We start from the raw sequence: 25,989 nt of genomic DNA, 5'->3' as shown, positions 1-25,989 counted from the left end.
AGGAAACTCATGGAGGCAAGGGAAAGGGTATTTCCTGAATACTGTTTTATATACCCTCTCCCGAATATTCAAGGAAAGTAAGTAAAAACAAAACAAAAAGAAAGAGGAAGAAAAAACACCCTTCTTGTTGCTGGACTGTGTTCTCTGAGTGCCAGAGCTCTGAGGCTGTACCAAATGAGTCGTAGTTTCTCCTGGGTAATAAATACTACGCACTTGGCTGCTCCTGGAGGCAGAATGCCACAGGATATCAGATACTGTGAAGACAGGGCTACTTGATTTCCTAGGAAGGTAGCCATCGGAGGGAAATGCCTGTAGAACTGTTAACTCTGGAGCATCTGGAGGAAGACTGCCAATGGCAGGACAAGGAAGAGAGGCTTCCCAAGTGAAATCAGAGAACCAAGGATTCAGGTGACCAGGGAGATCTACCCTGGAGAATGTATCCCTCATAGACCTGGAGATGGATTTGGAAAGCACCAGGAGCTCCATAAAAATGGGGCCCAGCACTGACAACATCACTTAAATGCAAGAAGTAGGGCTAACTAGCAGCCCTCCATGCGGAGCAGAGAGGGACATCTGCCAGAGAGGGAACTTGGGAGACAAAAGGAAAGGAATGTGGAAAACAGGGTGCAAGAGAAGGGAAAGTAGCCTTGTTGGGCTACGCAACCATGGCAGGAAGGCACTACACAATGGGTACTTTCCATCTGCCCTTCCAGAGTCAATATTCCCCATTCTCCACCCTGCTCTGTGCCCTGGGAGACTGACCTTTGTGGACTAGATCAGTGGCTCCCTTGTCCTCTGGCTTCTGGTTGAGTTCAGTTAATGTTGGCCACCAGCAAGAGACTAGACTGCAAGAAGAGAGGGAAGGCAGGCATTTGTTTACTTCTTCGTTTTTACCCTAGACTTTGATTTTACATCTTCCTGGTGGCAACGCACTGGCCATACCTTTCCCAGGAAATAGCAGCTCCTTGCCTGCTGGTCGTCCCTCTCCTGTACCTGCCCCTGTCTCTGGCTCCTGGCAACAGCTCCCTTTCCTTGCTGCTTCAGGGTCAAGGGACAGTAATTGATTCCAGCTGTTGCTAGTTCCTGGTCCTTCTCTCTCTCTCCCATTTGTTCTCTTAACCCTGCCCACACCTTTGAAAATATTCCCTTCATTAAACCCTCAATGCCTACTTGAATGTACCATCTGCTGCCTGCCCAGACACCAACAGACAGACCCAAGTACAATGATGACTGCATAAGGAGAAAATGCAGAGGTAATGTATCACCCTCCTGACGGAGGCAGAGGATGAGAGGAACTATGAGACTAGAACTGAATCACCAGACTAATGACTTTGGTTAGAGGATGTTTATGAACTTCACGTAAGTCCAAAGCTTGATTCATGGTAATATGATCTACTTGTAATTATTTTCAATGATGATTCTATCGGTAAAATAAGGCAATATATTCTGTAAGTTTCTGTTATTCTTGAGATCAGATAATTTGCAATGATGCACAATGGAAAAGAGATCTAGTTTCAATTCCTATTTTTGGCACTTATTGTGTCAAGTTATTCCATCTTTGTATGCCTCAATTTTTTCATCTGAAAAATGGGGGTCATAATACCTTCTTCACAGGATTCTCATGAGATTAAATGGATTCCCGCCAGGTGCATGCTTGCTCACAGTAAATCCTTAACAAATGACAGTTGTACTTGTTATTCTTGTGCTTCATCATATCCTTTTCTACCCCAAGTATCAGTTTAAGAAATCCAACAAGATTGTGGCGGTGTCAAGGGTGCTTAAATAGGAGTGAACCCAATCAGTTCCCTCAGCGCTGATTTAGATCAAGATGAAGATAACTGATAAACTCCACCTGCACCCACCTTGCTGGCAGGGAAGCTATGGCCAGGTTCCAGCAATCAGCTCCCCTGTCATATTTCCCTTTGGTGAAAAATGAGCTCTGAAGTGTTTATTTTTTCAGAAATATATTTGAAACTACATCAATGTGTGCTACATGCCACATTTAAATCCTCAAGTTATTAATCAGTTAAAATCCTCAGAATTGCTCTTGGAAATTCTAGTAAACTAGTGATACAGAACTTTCAAACCCTAGTGACTCAAAAATTCATTTTCAAAATCTTAGGCTTCCTTTGTACCTTATTTTCCCTAGTGAACTTTCTTGAGAAGTTTGCTCAAGATCTGTTCTGCTGAAAAAATAAAATATCAGACACAGAATATCTTTATTAACAAATACCTCTTAGTTCCGTTCTTTTGTATGTTAAACATTATACATGCCACAATATTTTTAACCTTCACTTACCTTTCTTCACACATACCATAAATATATCCTGAGCGCTATTCCCAGACCTAGATTCTGGGGAATCTCCAGATAATAAAAAATGCAAAAATGTACACCCTGATGGATGTTACATTCTATATACAAGGTTAATGTATTTTCATCTGTCCTATAGCTCTACGTACCAAAAAGTACCGAATTTTCAACCAGTCTAGTTGGACCAGATAGAATATAGGCTGTCCAGTTAAATTTGAATTTCAGATCAACAATAAATATTTCTTTTTAGTATGTCTTTAGTGCCTCCCCTCCATGCTCACTGGAGTTGCCTCTTTGCCCCTTCTGTTCACAGAAGTACCTGCCTCCTCCTAAGAGAGATCTTTTCTTTCACCTTCTGATTCCTGTACCCTGCGGGACCCACTGCAAGCCTGAACCACACAGTCCTCGCTACTCAGTGTGGTTCCTGCACCAGCAGCAATCCATTCCCTGTGAGCTTGTTAGAAAATGCAGTGTTCTGTAGTGTTGGACTCTGAGAATACTGAACCAGAACTTGCCTTTTTAAGCTTGAGATTCACTGACGTAAGACACCGCTAGTCAGGCACAATTTTTCAATATTTTCCAGGAGAGCTGCACTATTCGGTCTATATTAATTAGACTATCCTAAAAGCAACAGTTTTTAATCTTGTTTCTGCTAAGGTACGCCCACAGGATGACACATGCTGCCATAAGGAAGAGGGGCTCACCTCTGTAGTGATTCTCATCCCACCTACCCTACATATTCCTTTTGTAAATCACTCCTTAGCATCAGCTAGGATGCTGAATGACTGTATTAAGAAGGAGGAAAAGTACCCCCTCCATTTCTTGCTTTCAATAACACTGTTCCCTAAGTATATGAGCAATAGGGAAATATGAATTATGACTTCCCATCCGTACTGGTTGTCTGATAGACCAAATAAATTGACTCATTCTGAAAATGGAATGAAAATACAATGATGAATTATTTCTGATACAGAGATGCTTATTGAATAATTTAAAAGCACTTTACGATTTCAAAGTTTTCAGAGCTTGATAACTAATAAAAACAATCCAGAGTTCCACTAGCTAAGTTTTTTTATGTTTGTGTTCTGCTTCACAGAGCTGTTCTTGAAATTGACAGGCATGTAACAACATTCAAAATACTTTTTATGAAATAATCACAGGTACAAAAAAGATTGACAGAACCAACAAAACAATAACTGCCTGTCTTGGTAAATAGATATTTGGTTGTTACACCTCTTTCAGCCCCAAGGGACAAAGCCAAACAAATATGAAGAAACCAGTTTTTGTCTGACTATAATATTAATCCTTGGATAATAAGATACCAAAAGGCAGAAAAAGAATTCTACATACTGAATTCTCAAATAACCCAAGTTTGTGGAGTCAAAAACAGAAACATATTCTTTTTACTTATTAAGATCAATGTCCCAAAAAGCATCTAATGGCTCAAATATATATGAAGAGTAAAAATATCAACACAATGATAGGTGGACTCATTTTATTCATATATAGAAGCTAACGTATCTTACTATACTATATTCGAGTATTAAAACTCAAAGAAACGTCCAATTGTTAAGAGAGATAAATGAGAAAATATTTCTTAAAGATCTAAATTCAGTATTATTATTATCAAATTCTATATAGGAGTTTACAACACATCATTATCAACTCATAACTAAGCTGAGTGGATAACCAACTCATACCCATGCAGATTTTTTTAATCAGTTCTAAAGTTTACTGCTGTACTTTATTTAAAAGGAATTATACAATTAGAATAATTAAATTTGTATCCTTAGAATGAGTAAAGAGATAACAAGTCTGTTGCCAGACTAGAGAGAATTTGAAATAGCCCTCAGTTTAGCTGCATTAATGTTTTTTTTAAACCCTAGATTTACATCGCTGACATTACTATGCAAATATCAGTGATTAATTTCAGCAATTTTAAAATTCACTTGTGAAATATGTATTTAAATTCTTAAGAGAAAATACAAAAGTGTTCATGAATTGATATTTCAAAGTTAATAGAGCATGTTGGCATAGAGCCACACTGTTTTAAAAGCAGGAATTGAATAAAATATTCTAAGAATGGAAAAGGAATTGGACTTCAGGGCTTTAAAGTCCAGCAGTTGTAGACTTTTGAAAGAAGACATCTGTGAGCTTTGGCCTATCTTCTTAACCTTTGACTCATTCTTTTTTTTTTTTTTTTTTAATTGTTTTCTTTAAATCTCCTTTGGGCTATATGACTCTTGCTTTTTATACGGAGTTAATTATCATGAGTCAGAGAGATTTAATCCATTTCATTTACTTCATCTCTAACTAGAGTGACCATCTTATGTATCATCTAACATTTTTGAGAGTGAAAGGTAAGATTAATAATACCAGGTTACATCATATGAAAAGCTAACATAAACTGTATCAAAGACCTAAATGTAAGAGCTAACACTAAATAACTATTAAAAGAAAACATAGGGATAAATTCTCATGATTTAGGATTTGACAAAGGATTCTTAGATATGACCAAAAGCATCAGCAAAAAAAGAAAAAAATAAATTGGACTTCATCAGTTTTCTTTTATTGTGCTTCAAAAGATAGCACTACAGAAGTGAAAAGATAACCTATAGAATGAGAGAATATATTTAAAAAGCACATATCTGGGCAGCCCAGGAGGCTCAGCAGTTTAGCACTGCCTTCAGCCCAGGGCCTGTTCCGGGATCGAGTCCCAAATCGGGCTCCCTGCATGGAGCCTGCTTCTCCCTCTGCCTGTGTCTGTCTCTCTCTCCCTGTGTCTCTCATGAATAAATAAATAAAATCTTTAAAAAAAAATAAAATAAAATAAAAAGCACATATCTGATAAGGGACCTGTGCCTAGAATATATAAAGAACTCTTACAACTCAATAATAAAGAAGACAAAAATGTCAAATTAAAAATGGGCAAAAGATTTGAATAGATATTTCTCCAAGGAAAATATACAAATAGTCACTAAACACATGAAAAAAATGTTGACATCATTACTCATCAGAGAAATGCAAATCCAAACCACAAGATACAACTGCACACCCACTAGAAGGACCAGAATAAAAAATCCAAATAACATTAACTCTTGGCAAGGATATGGAGAAAACTGGGAAAACTTTGATGCATTGCCATCTCTCATTTCATCTGGATATCTGACCAACTCACTTTCCAGAGGACTGTTGAGAAAGTTTAATCAATTAATTCTATACTTATACTGACCCTGTTTGAAAACACAAGTCAAAAAATATGTCCTAATGGAGTGGTTAGGAAAAAATTCAGACAGGAAGAAAAAATGTTGACTCACTGGGAGATATTCTCATATACAGGGCCCTATTCACTACTTTTCAATAAGCTTTGAACCATCTAACAGGTAGACTGAGCATATCCTTAGGGTGTCCACTAAGTCAGGGCCCTCTTTCCAAATAAGTTCAGCTACAATGAACTTTTAAAGAAGTTTACATTTAAAAAACTATACAGAGAAGCTGTTTTCTTCTTCATATACGTCTTGTACATATACCTGAAATCCAATGGAACTCATATACTTTTTTTAAAAGTTAAGTATAAATTTTATTTTGAATTGTAATATTATCAGTGCTGGGACCATCTAGAGGTCCTATTCTAACCCTGTGAAGAAGGAAATGTAGACAGAAATAGTCAAAGAACCATGTTCAAGCTTAACATTGGCACAGACAGGAGGGTCACAGCAGAGACCATGAGAACCAAGGATGAAAGCAGTGTTCCCATCCCCCACTGTTCCAGTTGGTGTAAGAACCTGGTACTTGCAAATGACCCTCACGGTGGGGTGTCCCCAATTAACTGAGATTAAAGGTCCCATCACCTTGGGGTCAGATTTAATTTTGTTTATGAAAATAAACATACGAAAAAAAAAGAAAGAAAATAAACATACGAGCTGTGTTTCTGCACAACTGATTTTGTGGGGGTAAAATTCATGCACACCTTACTACCTGTGTCCATTTAGCCAATGACTGAGAGCTGAGCCTTTAGGCTTTTTACAGTCCAATTGGAGATTAGAATGTAAAATCTCTACCAGTGCTATGGTTTTAAGATGATTCTAATCATAAGAATTTATGTGCTCTTTTCCTTTTTCAGTAAATTGAAACAATATTTGTAAATGTTTGAATTGTACGGCTGAACTCTGTAAGAAATGAAATCATTAAGAACTTGCTAACCAGATAACCATTTATATATATGAAGACAGTTTTCAGTATTTTAAGAAGGAAACATAGCTTGCTATTAGGCTAGACAGCTTTCAATAAATCATGGCTAGGGCAATAGGTATGGTAAAAAATTAAAGTATTTATGTCACAAAGGTTTTTAGCTGGTTCTAAAATAACCATCATATATACTGAAGATTCTTGAAGACAATTATTATTTATCCAACTTTGACATCTCACAAAAGCATTCCAGTATCTGAGAGGACAGGATAACTTTGAGTATCACATAAATTCCAGAATCATTTATTCAAATCAAATATCCATTTTTACATCAAGGGCAACTACTTCTTCATAAAAGAACAGTGTAATATATTACCTAGAAATGAATGTTACATATTTATAACTGTGGCTGGTAAATCCCAGTCATACTATTATTATGCCATTAAACTGGAAATATATAGAGTTGAAAGAGGAGTGATCATAATAAAAGCACTTTATTCTGCACGTAATACCTGAAATTCAATCTAATACAACTTCCAAATACCAGAAGTTTAATGTTTATGGTCTTTATTGAATAATCTTCTCTTTCTTTGACTAAAGTCAATAAAAAGTCATCTCTAAACTTTTCAGCGAAGCTAGAAACCATTATATTAAACTACAAGGTCATCAAGATAGGAATAAAATCAAGAGATCATCCTTCTGATTCTTGCTAGTTGATGCTTTAGTGCTTTTCTTCTCAATCCCAACACCAGGTTATTAAATATTTTAGTGAATTAAGTTTGACCAATGTTTTTTGTTAATGCGCTTTTTATTTGTATATTCATATTTGATTTAGAGTTATTTCAAGAAAACAATATCAAGTAATGTTATAAGTATAACAGAAAGCCCTTCAGGTCTAGAGGAGGCAATTTAAAATAAAATTTTTATTGTGGGGACCCCTGGGTGGCTCAGCGGTTAAGCATCTGCCTTCGGCTCAGCATGTGATCCCAGGGTCCTAGGATCGAGTCCCGCATCGGGCTCCCTATGGGGAGCCTGCATCTCCCTCTGCCTGTGTCTCTGCCTCTCTCTCTCTGTGTCTCTCATGAATAAATAAATAAAATCTTCTTTAAAAAAATAAATAAAATTTTTATTGTGATAAAATGCATAAATTTACCATTTTAACCATTTTAAAATGTACAATTCAGTGGTATTAAATACATTCACATTATTGTGCAGCTGTCATTACCATCCATCTCCAGAACTTTCTCATCTTCCCAAATTGAAGGTCAGTACTTATCAAGCTCTTCTTCCCCTCTGCCTCAATCGAGGAAACAATTTTAAATAATATGTTTATCAAAAACATATGTTTTTAAGTTGGAATTATATACTCGTAAGCAGAAACCCTCAGTCTACAAAAAAAAAAAAGAAAACCCTCAGTTTGCACTTTAGAAACAATGACTGTGCATTAATGATACATGCCATTGTAGACCTACTTGTTGATATTACAGAACGGTCATATATTTTGGAATTAGGCTATGCAATTATTTTAAAACATCAATAACAATACTGTAAATATTACAGAATAATAAGTTCAAACATGATTTAATAATTCCTGCTTTTAATAAATGATTCAGAGTACATATGGGGGACATGGATATCAAATAGTATGTTGCTACATTTGTAGAGTCAGATGACAACCCTGATTTATTTAAACAGAGAAGTATTTTGTGTCATTTTCCTAAGGATGGCTATGGACTTTGAAGGATTCATCTATATTTTGATATATCATATCCTCTGTGGGCAGGAGATGCCATATATTTGTAAGTAGATGAATATATATAATATGGCATGTAAATAGGGAAACTATAATTAGCATTAATATTAATTTAAAAAATAAATGAAGAAGAAAGAGTTGCTTTTATATGTCACTAAGAAAATAAACCAGATCTTGCAAAAACAGAGTTATTACCATTTTTAGGCAAACAGACTCGCAAAAAATACCTGATTCAGATGACCTGACCTGGTTGGAAGGAAACCTACATATGTCTGTCATAAACGATTCTTCCGTTTGCACTCACTCCTCATGTTCTGCAGCCCAGCACTCCAAAAATGTAGTCTTGTAGGATGGACAAATCTCTGCTGACTGCATCCTCCCAGGCCACATTTGTTGCACCCCATCCACGTTCCATTGCTGGCACGCCAGGGAACCCTTTCCACCAAAACTTCCCGATGCCTGAGTTTACCATGTTCATTCACCCTCGCTCGCCTTTTCACCCTTACTCTCAAATTCAAACCACCACACCGATAGGCCATGAACTCTTGGGCTCCCTGCCCTCAACAAATTTTGTTCTTTTCCAATGGGAGCTCTTGATTCTTAGATAAGATACCAATGCCTACAAAATCTGGACAACCTCAGTGATGATGGTAGATACCAGATGATGATAGCAAAGGAAGCCCGTCAGTTTTCGTGGGATGCCGAATGCGGTTTGAAGACTGTGGGACTGGGCAAGCAGAAACAACAAGGCGTAACTTTCATGGTGACCATGAATGTGCTTCTTGGTATCATCTGACGCCACACATCATGTTCTCACCTCATTTTTCAGAACAAACTAAAAATGATGGTAATTCTGGCTATCTTCTTAACTAATATGGTTATTAATATTAATAGATCTTATGGCTCATACACTATGAAAATCTTTCATGCAGTTCAGAAATCTTCCCCACCTGGCTTCCGGCAGGAATATTACTCACCCACTGACATAAATAAAACAGTACACCAAGAATAGCCAGAGTAAGGATTCCTTTGGAATTATTTTCTTTCTTCACCTTAATACGTCTCTTTTTAATATGCAATATATATGTAGACTCAAGAGTTCTATTGTATACTGACCTAGCAATCGTTGAGAGTATATAACACGCTAGGAACTGTCCTAAGAGTTTTACACTAAACTGTTCCTTTAAACCTCCCAGCAGTCCTATCAGATGTCAGCAATTATCCCCGTTTAATACAGTGTGCAGAGAAAGTGAGAGAGAGGTCAAGAAACTTAGCCAAGGTCACCTAGACTTTACCCCAGTGCACTAGAGGCAGCCAGATCATACTCTTAATCCCTAGTTTTAAATGTCACTGTTGTTTTTCCACATGTAACTCATTTTAATTTTCCAGTTTTACCTGTTTATAAACAGATTTAAAGGACATAAATAGCAGTGTATATGGTCTGGCTGAAAATCCTGGTATCTGGGCAGCTTGGGTGGCTCAGGGGTTTAGCGTCTGCCTTCAGCCTGGGGCCTGATCCTGGAGACCTGGGATCGACTCCCACGTCGGGCTCCCTGCATGGAGCCTGCTTCTCCCTCAGCCTGTGTCTCTCCCTTTCATAAATAAATAAATAAAATCTTTCTTTAAAAAAAAATCCTGGTATCTGAAGGTCATGCCTGAGATTCCTGCCATCTCAGGGCATTGGCCTCTGCTGGCTTCCTTGGATATTTCAATTCAGCAACTGATATCTCAACAAGTTTTTTTGCATACATTTTGATAAGCAGTTCACTGCGGAACTTCATAAAGGGGTCACTTACACAGTTAGTAGTCAGAGTGCTGCCTGAATGGGAATTCCCTGAGAAAAACAAGGTAAGCATGCTACCACATCTAGAAAATGCTTACGCCTTTTGCTCTTCCACATGTCATTATAATTGTATCCCATGGAAAGGAGCAGATACTGTTCCAAATAAAAACTGAATCTTTCGGGGCACCTGGGAGGCTCAGCTGGTTAAGCTAAGCATTCAACTCTTGATTTTGGCTCAGGTCACAACCTCAGGTTCGTGAGATCCAGCCCTGTGTCAGCCTCCAAGCTCAGCGGGGACTCTGAGATTGTCTCTCCATTTCCCTCTGCCCCTCCTCCCACCACCCCCACCCCCAAATAAATGAATAAGTCTTAAAAAAAAATCACTGAATATCTGTCAGCCTTCCAGAGACGAATTCTTAATTCATAAATGGGAGGAAAAGGGAGCAAATTACAGTTGTGTCAACAGTACTCAAAGAGGACAATCTGCTGCTCCAAGAGACTTTTTACATTTTCATTAATATAAATTTCCTATATTAAAATAATTCTTATTAATTTCAAAATAGAGACTTTTTACATTTTCATTAAAATAAATTTCCTATATTAAAATAATTCTTATTAATTTCAAAATATATCATATTCAAAATATTTTAAAATTCATGCTAGTGCAACTCTATTAATATTGTTCGATATTTTAAGATATAACTCTACATAACTATTTTGAATAATTTAATCAAATAGAAAATAATTAAGTTATTATAAGTACTTTATTGTTCATTTATAGCTATTACTGTGTTCACTAGAAAACCGGTGAGCCAAAGGCAGGCTTGCGTTATTTATTAATTCATTTAGAGTCATCTGGACTTATTTACTGAAGAGTGATCCAGGTGTTAAGCAAATGCACTTGGAAAACACAGGGAAATTTTATTACTCCAGCACTATGGTCCAAGAAATTTTACGACAGATATTAAAACTGGGTTTGGGTATTGTACGTGATGTGCTTATTAAATGAGACTGATTCCTGTAAGACACACACCCACGGATGAGTCTCCATAATGTATAGTAACACCATGTAAACAAACCCAAAAATGTTCAAATACAGAGAATTCTCCCTAGGACAATTCCAATTAAATATAGCTGGGATGGGTTAAGTGTGAGTCTGAAATTAGGCCAATAGGGCAAAACTAAGTAATTGCTGGGTAAATAGAATTTTTATTGTTTCTGTGTTTTGAGAGATTAGGACCCTCAGTGTTACCGGTCATTCTGCTCTTTCTCTCACATCCCATATCTAGTCCACGAGGAAATCGCCTTCAAAAGAAAGCCGCAATTCGTCTACTGCTACTCCCACTACCGCCACTCCAGTCCAAAGAATAGCTCCTTGTCTGAATTATTGCAGCAGCCACCCAACTGTTGACCTGGAGCCTCTTTTCAACATAGTAGCCAGGAAGATTCTGTTGAAACCCTTTCTCCCAGTGGCTTTCCTTTGCAATTAGGGCAAATACCAAAATTCTGATGATGTCACAGGCCTCTGGTTTGCTGTCCCCATGCTGACCTTACCTGTTTTCCCTCTAGTGTTCCCTGGCACAGGAACACTGGGTTCCTTGCTCCTTCTCAAACACGTTCAGCATGTTCCAGCCTTGGGGGCTTGCACTGGCTTTTTCCTAAGCCTAGAATTGCTCCTCCCCAGATACTGTGTGACTAACAACCCCCTTTCTTAAAGACACAGCCTCTCCCTCTCATCCTGATTAAAATATCAACCCCAGCAACATACAGACCCTTCAAAACCCCCTTCTCCACTTCATCTTTTGTCTCTTCTTAGCACTTACAACTCCCTAATATAGTATACATGTCCTTATTTACCTTATTTATTCCGTGTCTCCTTACTAGAATGTAAGATCTAAGAGGTCTCATTCACTATTTCCCAGCATCTATGACAGTAGTCGGCACGTAGTAGGTATTCGATTAGCTTTTGTGAAATGAAATGAATAGATGAATGAATGTGTTCAAGATCAACGGAAAACATGAATGGACACAGAAAAGAGAAAAATCATTAAAACACTCACAGGGAGTGAGAACTAAGTAAGAAAATACACAAGCATGTGTGCAGCCATTCAGTCTTTGGCACACACAAATGTTAACTGCCTACGTGTAACTCTTCACAGTCCCTCAAAGGGTTTCTAGTACCGCTGGGAAAATGAACAGGTCAACACACATGGATGATGCTATGATGGAGGCATTTGGGGGTTTCCAGGTGAGGCTCCTGACCAGAGTGGCAGGGCCAGGGCTATACTGAGAAATCAGAAATGGAGAGGAAACAGGCCTAAACCAGACTGCAGATGACCTCTTTTGTCAAGCTAAGCAGCTAGATTTAATCCTGAAGGCTATAAACTAGAGGGCCACTGAAGAACTTTAATCACAAAATTATGACATGATCAGATTTTTGTTTTATGAAAGTCATTCATACAAAGGATGTTCATTATATTGTTATATATAGTAGCAAATAAATATGAACTCTATCCAACAATACAGCGATTGGATAATAAATCAGAGTAAATCCATAGAACAGAATGCTAAGGATTAAAAAATGATTTCGAGGGGCACCTGGGTGGCTCAGTGGTTGAGCATCTGCCTTTGGCTCAGGTCTTGATCCTGGGGTCCTGGGATTGAGTCCTGAATCAGATTCCCCACAGGGAGCCTGCTTCTCCCTCTGCCCATGTCTCTAACTGTCTCTGTGTCTCTCATCAATCAATAAGTAAATCTTTAAAAATAAATTAAAACTAAAAAAATAAAAGTAAATTAAAAATGATTTAGATAAGAATTCATTGATAGAAAAAGTTCCATGACACAGTGTTAGAAAATACTTTAAGAGAGCACATAAAATATGGTCCCACAAAATTTTCAGTATCTCTGTGTAGAGAAAGTCCATGAAGACATATAGAAAAATGTTAACAGTAGGAATCTCTAAGAGGGCTGTTGGATTTGAGATAATTTTACATTCCTCATTATGCCTTCTGTATCATCTGAATTAATGTTACAGAGAGCATATATGGCTTGTATAATAAGAAAAAAATTGTCAAAAAAAAAAAGAAAAAAATTGTCTTTTTTTTTTTTTATTTTTTTCATTTTGGAGGGTATAAAAGGAAACAACTCTGTGGGCCTAGACTGGAGGGCAGGGCCCACTAGACTGGATGTCCGGCAGCAAATCCAGGGGGGACATGAAGAAGGAACGGGGAGAAATACAGGAGGTAAAATGGAATGACAGAGGTTTCTGGCTTAAGCAGCCATGTGGGAGAGTCACTCAGTAATGCAGAGTCACTGACTCGTGAGTGAGCAGATGCCAGGGCCCAAGGGCACTCGGAGGAAGCCTGAAATTTCTTATCCACCAGGGCCTGTAGTCAATTTGTAACATTTGGAATACTTGGCATTAGCTAATACCATGGCCTGACTGCTCACCTGACTGGAATTTCCACGTGGTGCCATCATTCCTGGCACTGTCAAATGGAGCTTCAGAGGAGCATCTTGTTGCTCTCTGTCCACCAGGTGATTATCAGGGACAGTCATTTTTTTAAAAAAGACTTGTGGCCACAGAACCCTTGCTCAACCTTCCAAAGGTAAGCACCTCTTGTCATCGATTCCTCCCTTTACCCCCGTTCCTGTACTACTCTATTCCCTTTCTCTGACCTAGATCCACAGATTTTACCTCATTCGAAAATCATTCTATTGTTCTATTTTTCACTACAGAATTCTCATTCCATTGTGGGGGGAAAAAAGAAAAAAAAAAAGAGAAAGAATGCAACTCTTACTATCCTCCATCTCTGACCTAAAAGCTTCCTCTACCTCTTGTCCCCGAATGTCTCCTTTAAAGACATCACTCCCTGGGAACCCTCTCAATGATCACTGCTCATTTTCTTGGGGTTAAGAGTAGGTAGCTGTCCTTGCTCCTAAATTCCAATTTCAGGCCATTACTTCCCTTTTTTTTTTTTTTTTTGAAAACTCACATGAACAGGCCATATATCCTTTTATCCTTGTTTCTGACCCCCAAAGCCTTACCAAACATTTGTTTGTTTCCAGGACTTTGGTGTTAGCTCACCATCTTTTGCTCACTCCCAAACCTGTCATCATCCTATGTGATTTCAATATCCATTTGGGGAACCCATTTGATACTCTCAGGTCCTTTGGTTGACAAACTTTAGAGACCCAACTTTGCCTCACCTGCCTACTCCCCCCAGGATCGCCCTGGACTTGGCAACCTCTGGAAGCTGTGTCACTCTCCCTTCTCTAACCTTGTCTTCCCATCTTCTCTTCCATTTGATGTTATGTCTATTCTTTGACGTCAATGAGAGAAACAGAGTAGAACATACTAGGGTTTAGCAAAGTTTGCCTATAAAGGGCCAAATAGTATAAAATATACATAAAAATAATAGGCAACAAATTCAAGATAGTGGTTGCTTCTGGAGGGAGATCTCCAAAGGGCTTCAGCTGTAATGTTGTACGTCTTGCATGTATGAAGCAATATGGCAAATGTTAAGATACAACAAAGTTGTGCGGTGGTACACGGCGCAGCGGGGGTGTTATGCTATTCTGTATTATTTTAAGCATATTAAAATATTTCATGAAAAATATGCTAAGGGTACTAGGAGATACACATAATATACGACATAGTGAATGCTCATGTTTTTCAAGGTTCACCCTCATGGCCCTTTTTTCACTATGTATCCTCTCCCAAGGAGATTCTCACCCAGGGATTATTCATGATATATGTGATAATGACTCAAGTTTCTATCTCCAGATTTCTTCTCTGAGCTCCTGATCCATGAATCTCACTGCTAAGTGACTTCTCCGCGTCAAAGTTTCAAAACCACTTCAGCTTCAAACTGCCAAAACAGAACTCATAGAATTCAAATGAGAAGGATGGAGGGGCCAGAGGATGCAGAGAGAAGGTGAGGGGCTCAAATAAAAATAATAACAATTATAATTAATATTTATTGAGCATATGTGTCAACTTGCATTAATTACCTCAGTAACATCATCTCTATTAATTCCATGACAACTTCATAAAGTAAGAATTATGGTTATTCCCATTTTACATCTGAGGAAACTGAGGCAAGGAGCTTTTATATAACTTACTCAAGGATATCCAGTAAGTAAACAGTGGATTGAGGATTTGAACCTAGAAGTCTATGGGCAGCCTGGGTGGCTCAGTGGTTTAGCGCTGCCTTCAGCCCAGCACCTGATCCTGGGGACCCGGGATCGAGTCCCACGTCAGGCTCCCTCCATGGAGCCTGCTTCTCCCTCTGCCTGCGTCTCTGCCTCTCTCCCTCTGTGTCTCTCATGAATAAATAAATAAAATCTTTTAAAAAATGAACCCAGAAGTCTGCTTTATTTTCAGCCATGCAATAATATCTTTTTAACAAAGGAGGTAGCTTAGGTAGAGATTTAGGGCAAGTATTGCAGTATATAAGGAAAAGCTGTGGGGGTCAAAATCCATGGCTCTAAAAGGAATAAGGTAATAGCCAGTAGTATCACCCCTATAAAGACTGATGTATAGAACAACATCTCTGGTCCCCACAAACCTTAAACTTCTTGTTTTTAGAAAAGAGAGCTCTGTGAATGTAGAAATGGTTTAATGGTGACAGTTTTCTTCATAGCCAACATCTGTCACAACTTTCCTGCTTATACCTACTGTCCCAAGCCATGCACACCCAAGTCCTCACTTGTCATTGCTGACATAATTAACACATGCACACATTCAAACCATGAAGACAAATTACTTTATGCCAAATCCCCACACTTCTTCTACACTAAGTGACTCCCTCCACTGGACTGGCCATGTCCCCCACCGTAGTCAGTAACTTCCAAATTCATATCTGACTTCTAAGCACTGATAATTCTGGAGACCCTACTCCACCTCTGACTTCCAGGTGTTTACTCTTCTTTAGTCTAATTTTTTCAATCTAAAATGTCATACACAGAGTAAACAACTACAAACCTATAGATTTCTTCACAATCATAAGACTTAGAAGAGTGTTTGCATGAGGACTGTAGGTGGCTGCAGGCAGAGGGATTTACTGAGAAAGCACTGGGATTTTTTGAGTTAAGAATAAACACTAAGGTATTCCCTGAGCCTAAAACTTTCTAAAATGACTCAGTTCAGAGTCTATTACAGTTACATACAAAAGCTAGAACACACGAACAAAAGTATTTTCCCACGGTGTGCTAAAATACGAAACCAAAGATGATTTATATAAAATCCCCTTTTAGTTTATGATGGGTAAATAATGAGCTAATTGCTATTAACTTTTGCTTTTATTCTTGTTTTCACTAAAAGTGTTGAAGTGAGGGGCACCTGGCTGGCTCAGTGATAAAAGCATGTGACTCTTCATTTCAGGGTGGTAAGTTCGAGCCCCACGTTGGTTGTAGAGACTACTAAAAAAATAAACTTGATAAAAAAAGGATTTTAAAAAGTTGGAGTTGCATGCACATTTAAATAATTTATATCTGTATTTTGTCTGCTTTTCAAAATGATTGAACTCTATGGCCCATAATAACTATATGATACAATGCAAGGCATGATAAAAAACACCTCGAAAATTTTGCCTAACACCCCATCAATCCTAATGTACATATTAGGATATGTATCCTACTAGGATATCCAAAATATCCTAGGCTATTTTGCTAAATTCAGTGGGTGTGTTTATGAATTTGTTTGCCCTCTGTTTTTTCATTTGAAGATCTCAGCCACTATTTTCTTTCACCTTTACTGAGTTAACCTAAAAAATTCTACCAATGTCCTAGTGACAGCACACCAAGAAAGAAGTTTGAGGTGAGAGAATATACTTTCTGAAACCATAATTTTGGCTTGAAAAATGGTTTTAATTATTGAGTAGGTCATACATTTCCATTCTTGAAATCTCAGTTATGAAAAAATTTGTCTTCAATAAACCACATATGCTTGTAAAACTACGTATAATCCTTGATCTTTTTTTCCGTTTTATCAAAGTTCTATTACAGAGTAATCTAGAGAGTCTCCATATTTCCTTAAGAAAACACATCAAGAGGAGCATTAAAAAAAAGCTCTTGGGTTAGATTGTTCACTACATCAAATATTGACTACACATCATGTATCTAATTTACTTAAAAATTGTATTCCAAACTGTATATTCCAAAGATGTCTTTTACCTCCTCTTCCACATATGTTTCTAGAGGTTTACATTCCCTCATTGAAAGGTAAAGTTTATTTCCTACTTTTTGCTTCTGGGAGAGTTTGTGACTTGCTCTTAACCAACAAAATGTGGTGGAAGTAACAGTGAATATCATTCCACCGTTAGGTCATGTAGTGGAGACAGAAGCTGAAATGCTTTTACATGGCCCTTGAGCAACCTGTAAACAGTGAGATTCCCCTAAGGCCGCCATGCAGTCAGGTGTCCAAACTAGCCCTCGTGGAGAGACCACATAGAGAACCCTTGAGGCTATAATGACAGACACAGAGTGATGCCCAGCCAGTCTCCAGTCGTTCGACCTCCAGCTACTGCCTAACTGCAACCACACAAGAGCCCATGAGTCCAAACTCCCTAAGCTTTTCCTGAACTGCTGACTCATAGAAACCCTGAGATGCAATTACATGACTACTGCACATTGAACACCTAAGTTTGAGGGTGATTTGCTAGGCGGCAAGAGTAATGGGACAAACTATGTAAGTTTTAGGGTCTCAAAATTAATATTAAAAAAAAGACTAAAAGTAGAAACATTCATATAAAGTGAGAAAAAACTATTTCCAAGGGGCCTATTTCCTCAAAGCAAGAAAGTTTCCATTTACAGCTTCTATGAAGTGAATGGAGTTAAAGGAATCATTTCAAGGTTTAAACTTCAGATGATATAATCATCAATTTTCTTTAGATTTTCCTTAAATATGATCCTTTGCCTAAGGACGTGATTTCTATATGGTTCTGCTGAGACAGATAAATAGATATACGGCGGGGGGGAGGGGGCAAGGAGCAAGACAGAGAGACAGAATGGATAAGGAATTGGCATAACTGACAGAGATTTGAAAGAAATTGTATCTACTGTGATATGAAAAGGTCGTCTGCTTCAACTTTTGCCAAACTATTTCTTACCTCTCATTATGCTTACAAAAATAATTATGAGGGTGAGGAAAGGGGAGAGCATGGGACATTGGATATCTGTAGTGTATTTTAAGTCTTTATCATTTCCAATCACACCCACTGTGGTGAAGTGTTGCAGCTATGGTTGGGAGCAGATCCAAGTTTTGTGGAGACAGAAGCTTATACAAAGTTGGAGATTCTCTTAAAGAAAAGGAATCTAAAATTGCAAATGTAAAATTAATTGTGAAAATAAATATTTACTTAGACCAGAAAAGAAATAACAGCAACAACAAAAAACACCAAATTTTAAAAATCTGACAAATGCTAACAATACCACAATATCCAGGACAAATATATTTGCTTTGATTAACTGCCTGACACATAGCTTCATACTTTTTAACTACATTTTTTGGTTGTATTTTATAGATGAAGAAGTCTTCATACGGCAACAATTATATTTTCTACAGATTAAAAAAGATGCCTTCCTCTAGCATAATTGGTTGGAACTAGTTTTTTGGGTTTTTTTGTTTGTTTGTTTGTTTTTTACTACTAATGGTTTATAAGGGTTGTATATGCTTAAAGTCATATATGCTGCATTACTGAATATATATACACACGTGTGTATAATATATACACATTTATAGTAAGAACCAAATCCTTCACTTAAAATTTTGCAATTCAGATGACTAAAAGACTTTTCTACTAACCAGCTTCTGGCTTTGTACATATAAAAATTTCTCTCTCTTCTACTTTGCATACGGTTTGTTGCTATAAGATATCATCATATTGTAATATTGATCCACAGAGTGACTTGGCCTGGTGGACAATATATTTCTAGAAGTCACTGCTATACCAGGATAGCTAATGATGATTTAGTAATACAAGGGAGTGATTAAAAACCATGTAAAGAAATAACCCTAAACTGAAACTAAAGAATCCCCACCTCAACTTCTCCTTACGGAGATTTGAAACATGCCATGGCAACTCCACTGTCCCGTGTCACACAGAAAAATATGGTGGAGGGGAAGCTGGAGCTGAAGAAGACCATGTTCTTAACTGAACATGATTAAAATATCCACAAAATCTATGATCCTGTGAACACACTGAAAGGCTGCCCCAGATTTCTGGACATAAAGGCACGGAAGCCAAGGTTTCACTGGGCTCCTAGTAAATCTACCTTACTCATGACTACATTTTACCAACGCCATTGGACAGTTTTCAGGTCTCTCAGGGGAGTTCCCCATTCTAGGTCAAGTCCTTGGGTCTGTCATCAATGCCTATCTATCACCACAGAGAGGGCAATCTTGTCCAGATTGGCTACTCAGATTAACCCATTCTCAGTCTGTATCAGTTTATATAATCCAGAAAAGGCTAATGAGAATTTCCTAGGGTTGATATAAGGCTGTTAAAGGAGGGAAATCGTCTTTTTATGGGGGATACTAAACAGAGAAAGAACCTGGGTCTGCTGATGACTGACTTTTTCCTATATGGAAAGACTTTGTTTGAGAATAAAGCCAGCATTTAAAAGCACTGCTGTGACATGGAAGATGACATTATTTGAACCTCTAGAGCCAGTTGTGCACCCTCTCTAACTCCTCCCTGTTGTTAAGATAATAAATTCCCTTCTTTCTTCAACTAAGTCAAATTCCTAGAGTTTACAACCCAAATAGCCTTGAGTAATAATACTACACCCTTTCCTTTGCTACATTAGAGTATTTTGCTCCAATAATTATGTAGCAATTACAGAAAATGTAAATTTTAATAATAAGTAAATAAATAAATACCTCCATTGTTTAGAGAATTTCTCAGATATGGCAACACAACCAATATGAAATATTGTGCACACGGGAGACTGAGAAAAGTTCAACACACAAAAACCTGTAATTCTGTTAAACTCTGTGTTAATAAGTTTTAACTAAGACAAAACAAAGGATAACATATACTAAAGTATATCTGGCAGACTTAACATACAGATCTTTTTAACTCCAAGGCATTTTTATAGGGTATTTGTATTAACTAATCCCCCCAAAACGATATGAAAATGTAATAATTTTTTTAAAGATTTTATTTATTTATTCATGAGAGACACACACACACACACACAGAGAGAGAGAGAGAGGCAGACACAAGCAGAGGGAGAAGCAGGCTCCACGCAGGGAGCCTGATGTGGGACTCGATCCTGGGTCTCCAGGATCACGCCCTGGGCCAAAGGCAGGCGCTAAACCACTGAGCCACCCAGGAATCCCGAAAATGTAATATTTTTAAAATGTGTGATAGCAGACAAAAGATCAAAGAGAAATAATTGGAAGCCCCCAAATATAATCAATCCTATGAGATGGTATTTAAGATTGACCAAAAAGCCAAAGATTACTTGAACAATGGTGTTTTACGTAAGAAAAAAAAGAAACCAAACTCATACCCAAAGTGAAACTAAATTCCATATGAGTTAAAGCCTCAAATGTAAAAAATAATAAGGCTAGAACACTATATAGGTGAATATTTACATGGCCATGGAGTGGTGAAATGTAATAACAGAGAATTCAATACATCGAAAAAGATTTATATGTCTTTAGGAAATTAAAAATACCAAAATATAAATTTTAAATAAAAATGCAAAGATAAAATATAAAATAAAGATACAAACAAGGTGGAAAATCATAGTTTAAATGACAGAATAAAGGTAATACATAAAGGACTCTTGTAAACCAATAAGGATAAAAAAAAAAAAGTAAGCCCTCTAGTAGAACTGTAGAGAAAGGGGATGCGTTCCCCAACACTCCAGTACTCTAAAAGACAGCTGATATGTTTTAAGATGATGACAGTGGCCACAGTAGGACAGTAGAATTACAGCTGATTTTTCTTCACCATTTTGTGTTTTTTTTTAAAATACTGAATTTGTGTTCTTTTATTGTAATTAGAAAAAAGCAAACAATCTTCATGTAACCTAACACCTTATGATAAATCTTAGAGGAAAAATAATCTAAGGAAAATGTATTCTAGAGGGGGAGACCCAATTTGTCACTTTCTATGAAACCTTAGGCATTACTTACTTGTTTCTATCTCACATTATGCTTTAGAAACTAATCTAGTCACACGTGGAAATCTTTACAGCCTAAGTATTTTATTAAGCCAAATGCACTGATAAGTCCTTTATCAGTGTGGTTGTGGACTCTGGCATGGACTATTCTCCTAGCTCCCCACATTAGGTTGGTACTAACTATATGTGTCTCCTACCTCCACCCCCATCGTCAGTGACTCAAGGATGCCTGTTTCATCTCTGCAGGCCCCCGGGTCCAGCTCGGTGCCGGGTCAAGGGAGTGTTTGATAGTTCTCAGTCCAACTGAACTGAACTCTGCCTCTACGATTAGGAAACCTGACCCAGAAAGACATGGTAAAACAGAATCAATTAGTTACTGTGTTGTCTTTTATATGGTCAAGTATTTTCACATAAACTCACTTACCAATTTACTTCAAGTCACTGACATTTTCAATTAATTTTCAAATGGTTCACATACTCAAAAAAGGAATGAGCTGTGAGATTTGAGTCATTTAATGTATAAAACATATGATGTTTAAGGGGGAAAAAATCACACACACACACACACACACACACAAAAGATTTCCCCAGATATTTATAAAACCATGGTGAAGACTAATTCAAAACTAAGAGAATGTCCAAGTGAAACCAGTACAACCAAATCTTTATGTTAAATAATAAACTTAACTTTCACAAATATTCCAAAGTTCCAGTTAACATATTGCTTCCAAAAGGAGGTTTACTGGATATTTTTTTAATGTCTAATTTGTCATTTGTTATTTGCATCAATGTGTCAAAATCCTTGAAAGCAACTTTTCATCCCACAGATTAATATTGTCATCGGAAGACTTATTTTTGCTATTAAATTACTTGGCAAATAGGGTTCTTGATAGGTAGCCTGATGTTTATGCTATGCTGAGCCAATGACATTCATAATGTCTTAATTAATAAAGGCTAAATTAATGAGATTTCATTATTAGCAATAGTGTACGCAGAGTACAGTATGAAACGTAGGCATTTCTAAAGACGGTCTTTACTAAGACAAAGGTTACTGTTATTTAATGCAGAATACATTTATCTATCAACAAATTTTATTTATCCACAGCATGTTAACTCTAAAATAATGAGACTTTGGCTTCACTTGTTTTGAACAGTAGGTCTTAAAAGTGTTTTCCTCAATTATGATCAAAAGATAAATATATATTTCTTCCATTATAGAATAATTCTAACATCTGTAGTTTGAGTTATACTTAAAGGTACTTTTACGTTTCATTACACACTAAATCATCAAAATAAACATTGAGCATCATGAATGCCTGGCTTTTAAATGAATGCTTCTGTATATTATTTCTTCACAAATCGCTGTTTTCATTTTAAAGGTAATCAATCATGGAGTCACACAATAACAGAACTGGGAAATGATGTGGAGAGGTTACAAATTTACTCACACTTTGCAACTCAATGTGTTAAAAAAAAAAGTACCTTTTTTTCCCCTTTTTTAATTGATCTGATCTTCACTAACCAGCTTATCATGAGTTTCCAGGGACTTCTGCATGTGTCTTACTCTTACCCACATCATGCCACCACTTCCACTTTCTGGGGCTTCTGGATGTTCCCTATGGATAGCCTAATCCAAGGGGTTTCCACTATCTGCCACCATGCATAATCTGACCCCAAGTTTCAAAGGGGATGGAGGATAAAGGCCCCTTGTTTTGGTTTCCCATTTAAACATTTAACACTACAGCTACCTGTAGTAGGGGGGCAACAATTATATTCATGAACCTCTCAACGCCTCTAACTTTTCCTGTCTCTTCTAGCCTTCACTGTACTCAAATGAAAAAGGCAGCCTTGCCATCATAAACACATCACACTCTCTCCTTGTAGGTGCCATGTTGTATTGTGCTTTCCCTAGAGGCCATAATGGCACATGAAATACAAGGAAATCCTAGCTTACTGACATCTGAGCTTCCAGAAGGATAAACTAAGCTATTGGTAAACTGTGGGCTGTGAGGCTCACTTTATATAATCAGCAGGGGTTTGGGTCCAGACTAACTTCCAGACTTAGAGGATACAAAAGGTTTTAACTGCTTCCAGGCTTACTTAGAACAATGCAACAGGGGAACATAGCAGTCTGCATAATAACATCAAATCCATCTTCAATGGCAGCCCTTATGGCAATCCAGGCATTGCTTCCCAAACCCCATCAATATCATGCTCAACTCAGTTATAAGAAATGAGATCCCACAAGTGAATGCAGGCTACTCAGACATAAGGAAGCCTTAGACATGAAGGAACTCACATCTTGTAATCGCCTCTGAGTATATTTTCCAGGTCTCTTACAAGATAAAGACTCAGTTATGATGGAACAACCTGGGGAAGCTGAGGCTATGTTTCCTCTGACAGATTTCCATATACAGGTGATCACATGGGCCTTTGGGTTCACATGTCAACTAACAGTCTTCTTAATCTCAATAAGGAGTATTCTCCACAATAAACAATACTGAATATAGCTGACATTCCATATTTATCTTAACTAAGTATGTTTTCAAGGAAACAATGTTGCAGAGAGTAAATCCAAGGCCATCATCCCACACAAGATAGGTTAAGACTTGATAATTCCTCTAGAGGGTAAACCTAAAAATACATGGACAATTTAAAATATTAATATTAATATTAATAATAATAATGATAATAATAATATCATCTAATTTTTGTGAAGAAAATCACCTGAAATGAAATTACTGGTAAATAACAGAATACAAATTTCAGAGCAACTATATATTTCAGGATGATGATAAAGATACAGATTAATTTTAGACTTTAAGTACCATGCTAAAAAATATCTGGAGTAATTACTAAAAGAGCAAATGTAGAATACAAACCTCCAAACATGTAAAAAACTGAAATGGGGTTTTAAGGAAAAGCAAAGCTCGTGCCATCTAACAGCATGAAAAAAACAATTAAGAGAAAGCAAAAGAAGGAAATAGAGGTCACAGTATAAGATGGCAGAAAAGAAACCCAAGCATACCGGTTATTGCCATAAAGTTAAATGGACTAAACTCTCCAGATTAGTTTCAAAATAAAGATTAAAGATTAAACATAAAAATGTAAAGTTAAGCTATGAGCCAACAGAACAAAACAGAGGGTTCCAGAAACAAACTTGGACATACACAGACACTTAGTTTTTAACAGAATGGGTACTGAAAACCAGGGTGAAGAAGAAACTATGTCACTAAATGACCCTGGAATAGTTGGTTATCTACATAGAAGAAAGAAAACTGCATAAAATCGACTGTATAAAAACAATTCCAGGTAAATGAAAGATTTAAATCCAAACTATAGCACTTGTAGAAGATTAATATATTTAGGATCTATATGACCTTGGAGTAGGGAAAGTCTTCTTGAACAGAATACAAAAAGTATAAACCATAAAAGCAATAGAAACATTTGATTATATTAAAGTTAACTTTAACAAGAAATGCTAAAAACCAGTAAACACTGAAGCTATAAACTAAGAATATCTCTGCAACATAGGAAACTGAAGAGGATTAGTACAGTATCTATACTATATAAATAACTGCTTACAAATAAACTTTTAAAAAATTAATGGCTCTAAAGTGGTAATTGAATAGGAATAGAAATTTCACAGAAGAAGAAACACAAATGGCCAATAAACATGAAAAGATTCTTCACCTCATTAGTTATCAGGGATATGCAAATTAAATACCCAGTGAGATAGCATTTCACAACCACCAGATTGTCAACAATTTTAAAAAATTAGACAGTCTCAAGTGTCGCCAAGGAAGTAACACAATAGAATGTTCATCTGCTGTCGGTCAGAATATGAAGTGCTACCTCAACTTGGAAAAATAATTTGGCATTTTGTTCGTTCATTCAGTGTATATTAATTGACTATTTACAATGTATCTGGCACTATTCTGGGACTACAGTATGGGCAAAACAGATAAAATTACCATTTCAAGTTGAAATGTGTACCTTTATGACCTAAATTCTGCTTCCTGGAAAGGATATGCCCTACAGAAGATAATATATATATTATATTATATATATAATATAATATATATATATATATATATATATATAACCTAGAGAAATCTACATTTGTGAATGTGAATGTTCAAAACAATACTGCTTTTAAGTCAAATTACGACAGGAAGGTGATAGGATGTGTGAATGGCTCAGTTGGTTAAGTGTCTACCTTTGGCTCAGTTGGTTAAATGTCTGCCTTTGGCTCATGTCAAGATCCAGGGGTCCTGGGATCAAGTCCCATGTTGGACCCTCTGCTCATCAGGGAATCTGCTTTTCCCTCTGCCCCTCTCCCTACTGTTTGTGCTCTCCCTTGCTCTCTCTGTCTTTGAAATAAATACAATCGAAAGAAAGAAAGAAAGAAAGAAAGAAAGAAAGAAAGAAAGAAAGAAAGAAAGAAAGAAAACCAAAATATGTATTATCAATGGAATAGATAAATTGGAGTATGAGATACAAAAGAATATAAAACAACACAATTTGAATAAACTATAGCTACATATAAAAAAGTGAATCTCAAAAATTATGTTACAACAGGTAAAAACTAAACATATTTTCTTTTCTTTTTAATTTACTTTTAAGTAGTCTCCATGCCCAATGTGGGGCTTGAAGTCATAACCCTGAGATCAAGAGTCACATGTTCCATTGACTGAGCCAGCTCTCAAACTACATATATTTTAAAGACATATTCATAGCTAGTGGTAAACTCTAAAGAACAGCAAAAAAATAATTAACACAATTCTAGAGAAGAATCACTTCTAGGCAGTAGATAGA

At 37.0% G+C, this 25,989-nt stretch overlaps 1 protein-coding gene across 11 annotated transcripts in view; it reads right to left on the bottom strand.

The window, feature by feature from the left end:
* Positions 1–25,989, bottom strand: part of ZNF385B (zinc finger protein 385B) — a 388,911-nt gene that overhangs the window by 236,801 nt on the left and 126,121 nt on the right. Inside the window, exon 1 of one of the 11 annotated variants that reach the window (XM_077883222.1) lies at positions 763–836. The exons of the other annotated variants lie outside the window; for them this stretch is intronic. The gene's annotated coding sequence lies outside the window, so the exon portion shown is untranslated. Of the gene's footprint in view, positions 1–762; positions 837–25,989 lie in introns of those variants that run through there. 11 annotated transcript variants of the gene reach the window in all.

Source organism: Canis aureus, chromosome 34, assembly GCF_053574225.1.
Source record: "Canis aureus isolate CA01 chromosome 34, VMU_Caureus_v.1.0, whole genome shotgun sequence".
NCBI lineage: Eukaryota > Metazoa > Chordata > Mammalia > Carnivora > Canidae > Canis > Canis aureus.
This window is presented reverse-complemented; position numbering and strand designations above follow the sequence as displayed.